This window comes from Solanum stenotomum, chromosome 1 (assembly GCF_019186545.1).
Source record: "Solanum stenotomum isolate F172 chromosome 1, ASM1918654v1, whole genome shotgun sequence".
Classification (NCBI taxonomy): domain Eukaryota; kingdom Viridiplantae; phylum Streptophyta; class Magnoliopsida; order Solanales; family Solanaceae; genus Solanum; species Solanum stenotomum.
The window spans coordinates 101,225,510-101,234,001 of NC_064282.1; positions in this window are offsets into that span (position 1 = coordinate 101,225,510).

Below are 8,492 nucleotides of genomic sequence, written 5' to 3' on the forward strand. Positions count from 1 at the left end.
AAATATATGTAACCTATGATGATAATTGTCTTGTCAAAACATCAACTAAGTTTATTAGTTTAACTAAATAAGGAAGAATTTGCAATATGATAAAATTGGGTGGGCGAGTATTCTATCTCCAAGGAAAAAACGCTCTAACCTCCTATAAAAAAAGTCTCTTTGGAAATATAAGAAGTGAGACATGCACAACTATCTGATTCTAAAAATCCCACTATTGTGGCAAAAAAGGTCTCAACTTACATAAATAAGCTTTCATTAAATAAAGAAAATGTAACATCCAATAAATTAAATCCACTATAGCTTTAGAGAAACAAATCAAGTGGCAGATGCTCTAGCATAGGAAGGTGCAGAAAATGGATCAATTCAACTTAGAATGAAAAGTGGAACTTCCAATGAGGACGGGCCTAAAAAAACAATGGGGCTAAATGTTGCAAAATAAGGAAATTTCTTAGTTTGTTATAGTTTCAAGACTTGCATTTTATTTTGCTTCTTTGTTGTTTCTGAATTTTGATAGTAACAAAACTAATATTTTTAGATTTTTCATTGTTTCATGTTTTAATTTTGATGGATTTGTTGTCAAAAGCTTCTATAGCTGTCACGATCTAGACCGTCGTGATTGGCACCCACACTAACACTCCGGTGGAAGAACCATTACTACAACCCAAACCAAGCAAATAATCTAAAAACTAAGGCATTTAAATCAAACACTAAGGAAATAAAAGTAGAGTTCCATAAACTCTAACAAAAGTCTAACAATAATAACTAACAATGCGGAAGAATAACCTAGAACCTGAAAGTCAATGTACCAAAACATTCTAAAGATGAACCAAGTCTAAACAAGAAGGGATACAACCCCATACTAATGAACTAACTAAAACAAATGTCTAAGTCCGGTAATGGTGGACATAGACGAAAGAGAATTACATGGCAGCCCGAAATAATTGGCTCACCCTTGAATTCGAACGACGATCACTGATCTTCTAAGCGAGGTCTGTCAATAGCCGCTTGAAGATGCCATGTACTCAACAAAATTAAGAGCAAGTGCATAATCGGTACATAACCATAGTGTACTAGTAGGATCACACGGCTATCCCACTAAGTGCAACATAAACAAGTCAAGACAACATTATAACCACATGCATATATATCAACATATACAATATTATCAACTTTTACGAACAAAGAACAACTTCACATTTATATCAAATCATTGGTCATCTCATGGAACCCAAACCCAAACACAAACAGTTAGCATGCCAGAACGTGGCAACCGATCTCATATTTATGCCGGAATGTGGCAACCGATCTCATTTTTATGTCAGAACGTGGCAACTGATCCAAGTTAGTTATGCTGGAACGTGGAAAACGATCCAAGTTAGTTATGCCGGAATGTGACAACCGATCCAAGTTAGTTATGTTGGAACGTGGCAACCGATCCCATCCACATACCACAATCACAATCACAATCACAAGTATATCATCAAGATCATACATTTAAGTCATGATTTCATGTCATTCATCAATTATCTATCTCATTTACAACAAGTGTGATCAACATTGCAACATTTATACATATACAAGTATCATAATGAAGGAAGAACAAACATACATCACACAATCATAGAATCACAACCATCACCTACCTCGAAACAAGCTTGAAACCCTAAGAAACTTGATCCTTCCCTTTCCGAATTCGTTTCGCTTGTTCTTGGTCTACAAATAATCAATATAATACGAGAATCAATAAACAATCATTAATTATCCGGATTACTAACAATTCTATGAACCCTAGATCAAACCTATGATCCCAATTATCCAATTTAGGGTTGTTTCCACCATAGAATCTATAACAAAACCCTCCCCCATTAATATTCACCCATTCTATTATGTTCTACAGATCGAAAAATAGATTCGGGGAGTGAAAAACTTACCTTTAGCCTCAAGAATGGTGAAAAATGAGTATAGTCGCCTGGGGGTCGTTCCTTAGCTCAAAAGGTTGAAAAGTGCATAATGATGTCGTTTAGGAATTTATTAATGACTTTAATTCGCGTCGGGTCGACCACAGCGGCCCCGCCAAAGCGGAAGAACCCAGCGCCAAAGCGGCATTCTCGAGACAGAGAGTTATTTTAAGAATTCCAAAAATCTCATTTCACAACACACCTCTAACCCACGACGCTTAGTAAATACTTTTTACGCTAAGATCGATTCCGGGAGTTCTACTCTCCCGAATTCAATTCCGTAAAGTCGTACGGATTCCTTAACGAGTTATCTAACTACTCATGTAATCAAAATCGTAAATGATTCACCTGATTGTTACCATATTTCCCTACACCTCAATGACTTTGATTTTGTCCAAATCTGGACTAGGTTGGGAAAATCAAAATACTACGAAAAAGTTTTCCAGCACCAAATTTTCCCCCGTTGGTTTTCTATAACGACGGGAACAAGGCTTTACAATAACAAATTTTCAAAAAGAAAAAAAAACTATATTGTTATGGTGAAACCTTAAATTTGGGTATCCATTATTTAGTCTATCTTGACCCAATTCATCTCAACAAAATTGACCTTTGGATGGGATAATGACCACCTAAATTACCCCATCTATTCTTCTAAGAAGGATGTTAGTTTCAAACCTCGGTACAAACACGAGGAGTTCTCGACGCTAATATGCCTTGGATGATACATATTTCAAGGTCAGGGTTAGAGTCAGGGTTAGGCGTTGATGAGCATATTGAACTGTACATATGGTTGAGAGACATTCATTTATTGATTCAGCCACGTTTACCATTGATTAGCCCATCTTGACCCAATCCATCTCAAAACAAGTAAGCTTTGGGTGACTTAATGATTCGACCAATTATTAACTCAATCATCTTGACCCTTTTAGTTCAAGCTCAACCCACTCATTGACACTCGTAGGCTTTCAATGAAGCTTTGAAACTATAGTTGATCCATTAAGCATGTCAACTTAGATGAGTGAGCTACTGAAATTAGCTAAATTGTATTTTTTCACGATTAATGGGTTTTGTAACACCTCAAAAAAATTTTCGAACTAAGACTTGAACCATCTTTTGTTGTGAGTAGGATTTTTACCGACGAATTTAAAATTTCTTGAGTGTTAAGGTCACTAAATGTAGCACCTTGAGTTCCAAGAATAACCAAAAGACTTGAACCATCTTTTGTTGTGAGTAGGATTTTTACCGACGAATTTAAAATTTCTTGAGTGTTAAGGTCACTAGATGTAGCATCTTGAGTTCCAAGAATAACCAAATAGAAAGCATTCAAGTCATTCCTAGTTCTTTTAGATTTTGGGTCAACTTCAAACGACCATAACTATTAGTACAAGATGATTTAGGTGGGCTAAAAGATTTCTAAGGAAAGGTCTTTGAATTATCTTTCCAACGCCACCGAGTTTGATAAGTTTCAAGTTCGGATGAGTGAGATATGCATTTTTGAAGTCAGACTGTCCAGTTAAGAAAAGTTACCCGAAAATAGTAAGGGGTATTTTGGTCTTTTCCTTACCCAATCAGCTTTAATTCGTTTTTAGTAAGGTTTTAAGGGTATAATCCTATTAAGTTCAGTTTTATAATCCTAAAATACGCCTAGGGTTTTAGTTGAGAGTTCAAGAAGAAAAAAGAAGAGAAAAGAGGAGAAAAGAGGAGAAAAGAGGAGAGGATCAAGCGTTCGTCGAGATTTATGCGTATTGTTGCAGATTTTCACCACGGGTTTGATCCCTAAGAGGTATGTAAACTTCCATAGTGTTGAGTTAGTTCACCCACACGCCAATTATGTTATTTTCAGTGAAATTTCATTCTTGAAGTTGAAAGATTAGAGTTCTGGATGAGTTCTTGATAGGTGTTCTTGAAGTTCATACTAAATCTTGTTGTGTTGGGGTTTTGATTATTTTTTGAGATGAAATTTAGTAATTTGAGTGCTTTTTTGAGTAGATTAGAGTGTAATTATGTTAAGTAATCAAATCCAAGTGATTGGGGAAGAAATCGTTCGATTCTAGGCGAGTTATGGTGAGAAAACGAGCAAAGAAAGTCGTCGAAGTTTTTCTGGGTTGGGACCTGGCATGTCACGCCACCAAAGCGCCCCAACCACTTCTCAGAACTTTAGGGTCTGGCGCCCGCGCCACTCAGAGCGCCAGGGTCACCTGCGCCCACCCGTTCATCATCGTTTCGTTCGTTTGAGTTCTTTCAAAGGGCACCTTTACTCCCCTTTGATTCTAAACACTCTAAACTACCTCTAAACACCTAGAAATAATTCATAACATGATAATAACCTTGAATTCATAATTCAAATTCAAGGAAGAGTTAAGAGTTAAATTTTGAGAATTCTTTCGAACATTCTAAGAAAGTCCCTTTGAGTTCTTTTGAGGAGTCTTCTATAACTTCTAGTAAGTTGTTTCAAGACTCGAGCACATGAGTATGAGGAAAATGTATTCATGAGTCTACTTTGTCATCATGAGATCCTTCATATCATGAACTGTCATGCCCCGAGCCTACACCCTGGGCGGGATTGGCACTCGAAGACTATTGCTAGCCTCAAGCGAACCCTTGGCCTGACTTACTAACTCATCGGAAGACTATATGCATATTTATACACTACTCAACTTAACTAATGAAATAACTTAGAATGTTTAATAGTCAACATTCAACTTGGCCAAAATGGCAACTTAAGTCTTAACATATGAAATGAAAAGTAAAGACAACTGAATTCACTAACTGACTGTCTGACTATCTTTGATGCCTCTAAACAACTAAGACGGATGTCGGGACAGGCCCGCGACATCCTAATGAACTAATACTAAAGCTGAAAGCAATGTGAAGGAGTCCTCTGGAATGCAAAGATGCTCACCAACAGACTCTGAACTGCTCACTGGATCAACGAATGTGTCGGATGCCGATCCTAGTTACCTGTGTCTGCATCATAAGGCGATGCAGGCCAACTGGCATCAGTACATTGAATGTATGAGTATGCGAGTTGGAATGCTAAAACAACATAGGCTCGAAAGAGATTATGAAAGAAACACTTACCTTGGCTCTTCTCAACTCTTGAATACTTTAATAAACTCATTTCATTATAAAGCAGTTTAAAACAAGTGCAATATAAAGAAGAACTGTTGAAAACATGCTGTCAATTCATAATTATATTATCATAAAAATATAAACCATGCTCCCTCTCAAAGTCTACTTGTGCAATACATGAATGAAGTCCCATACCCCCATTCATACTAAGCAGAACCCCTTGAGGAACCATGCCACTACTGCTGTGGGAGTTTCTCTAACCGACAACCATCACTTAAAAACTATAATGATGATACAACGCTTTATCTCACGTTGTCGAGGCCCATCCTAAACCTTGCCATGATATAGGAAGCTAACTCACTAAGTGGATCCACTAGTCTATGCGAAAATGATTCATCTAAAAAGTATGACCCTTTTCTACCCATGATGGCTACATGGTTTATGGAGGAGTTAATATGAACTCGCATCCCCATATCGGTGCTTAATACTACTCCCAAAAATATACTTAGTTCTTTATGTTTAAAAATATACTTCTTTTGTGATTTGAGATTAGTGCTGAAAAACTTAGCTCAAAGGCTATCTTGGAAATCTCAGTTTCCCTGCTTGCTTCATTTAGAAAGTTATTTCTCTTTTCTGAAAACTTGCCCGAAGGCTCTTTAAAAATCGAGGTTTCCTTTCTTGTTTAAATGTGAAAACATTTTAAACTCTTTGGGAATACATAGTTCCCATATACTTTTGAAGAAAGAACTTCAACTTTACTCTTTACTGAACTCAAAACTTAGGTCTTAAAACAAAGTTAAAACGTTTACAAATGACTTTTGAAAAACTTTATGAACTTCTCTAGCTTAACTTAGACTTTTGACTTCTCTTGACTTTGATCCTAACTTTTCTTGAATTGGATTATGGATTCAAGGTTCATGATCTCATGTTTATGGAGGATCTCAATAACAATACATCAATTCGATAATTAGGAATAGAACTTTTAAAAGAAACATGAATTCAAGAACTCAAAATCAACTTATCTCAAGAATACTCAAATCTAGGGAAAGAATCCTAGATTTCTCTTTTACTGATTTGAAAGTAGATGTAGGGCATGAGGACGAACTATTCCAACACTATGATAGCCTTACGTACTTGAAAAAAACAAGGTTCTTGAAGAATCTTGAAGAAGAACTTAATTAGAAGCCTTGAAACCCTAGCTTGAAGGTAAACAATCAAGAAGACCTTTCTTGAGATTCTTGAATTGGTTTCTTGAAATCTCTATGGCCAAAAATTATGATTTTCATGAGTGAAGATGAAAATCTGATTGTTTTGAGCTTTTTATTAGTCAAGAAATTCATTTATGATTTTCTTGGAGGTAAAAAGACAAAAACGACTCTTTTTAATATTTTCCCGTCGGCTAATTCGTAACAGCACTGTATAAGTTACTAAAATAGTCATAACTTTTTACTCAGCTATTGGATTGACGCAAAATTGGTGGCGTTGGAAAGTAGATTCAACTACCTTTAATTGGATATGTTATGGATCACGTAACTCCTTATATTATAAGAGATATGGTCATTTAAAGTTGACCCAAGTAGAATCTTACATCAAAACTTAATGAAACTTTAAGAACACTTATCAAGAACTCATCAAGAACTTAAATCCATAAATTTCAGAACGAAATTACGCTGAATAAATCATGATTGGCGCGTGGGTAAAAGAACCCAATGCTATGTGATCTCACATACCTTGTAGGGATCACCCCCGACGAATTCCACAAGTTAAACTTCGATGATCTTGGCGATTCTTCTTCTTTCTCCTCTTCTTTTCTCTTCTCTCAAAACCCTAACCCTTTTTCCAAAAGCATAAACTGATCTAATTCAGCTTAGGACCTTAATTAATTACAAAAAAAAAATGAATTAAAATAAAAGGGTAAGGAAAAGACCAAACTACCCTTTAAAATCCGGATTGGACTTTCCTTAATCTAACAACTCAACTTCCAAAGTGCATAACTCACTCATACGAACTCGGATTTGCGCAAACTCGGCGGCATTGGAAAGATCATTCCAATATATTTCCAACCATAACTGTAATTACACCTAACTCATCCTGATCTAGAAGTTATGGCCGTTTGAAGTTGACCAAAAACTCAACTTTTCCTAACTTAACCAAATTTCCAGATTTTTAATTCTTTCCAAAAATGACTATTTCCAATTATAAGCTTCTTCCTAGTTATTTCAAATTGTGAGATGTTACATGAACAATAACTCTTGAATTCATAATTCACATTCACGAGAGAGTTAAGAGTAAGGTTCAAGAAAGTCTTTGAGTTCAATTGTGAATCCTTTGAGATCCATCATCGATTTGAGTTAAATTTGGAGGAAGTAAGTAAGAGAAAGAGAAGATTCGTATACATGAGTTCCATGTATTTTGTAGACCTTTGAGTCGAGTTGTTCAAGCCCATAAATTCCGCATGGACTCCATAAATTGAGTATCATTGAGAGGAGTAGTATGTTCAAGTTCTAAGTTTTGAGTATTAAGTTCTTAATCCCCTTTGAGATTATATTTCTAATCATGAGACTATTACATGTTACCCATGAAGTCCTTGAGTTGAATTATTCATGCTCATAATTCCACATGAACCCTATAAGTCGAACAGTCTTGAGATGAGAAGTATCTTTGAGTCCTTGAGTTGAGTAGTTCATGCTCATAATTCCACATGAACCCTCTGAGTTGAGAATTCTTGAAATGAGTAGTATCATTGAAGTTCTTGAGTTTCAAGTATTAAGTTCTATCTATGGTTATTGAAAACCTTGCGTTGAGTCGTTCACGCCCATAATTCAGCATGAACCATATTTTAAGAAGTTTTTTACAAATATTGTAACTTTGTTTTAAGACTTAAGCTTTGAGTTGACTATAGAGTAAGAGTAAAGTTCATTTTCTTTAAAATGATATATGGGAACTAAGTATTCCCAAGAGTAAATGTGTTTACATTTAAGATGAGAGGAAACTGAGATTTCCAAAAGAGTTTTGAGCAGTTTGAGTACCATCTCTTTTAAGAGATAGATTTTTGAGTAATTATCTCAAACCACAAAAAATTTATGTTTTTAAAACATATGAGCTAGTATATTTTGGGAGTAGTATTGAGCACCGATATGGGGGAGAGTTCAGATAACTCACAGCCCCCATAAACCATGTAGCCATCATGGGTAGAAAGGATCATACATTTTAGATGACTCCTTAGTGATTTTTAGCATATGCTAGTGGATCCACTTAGTTAAGACAATCTATATGACGGTAAAGTATAGGACAATTCTGGCAGCGTGGGCAAGACGATGTATCATCACTTAGGCTCATAGTGGTGATTGTCGGTTAGAGAAACTCCCACAAAGTTATATTGTATTTTTATATATACAAACTAAGTATATTGTATTCTTTAATACATTGAGTTACTTTTTGTTGTTTTAAAAGCTTTCCATA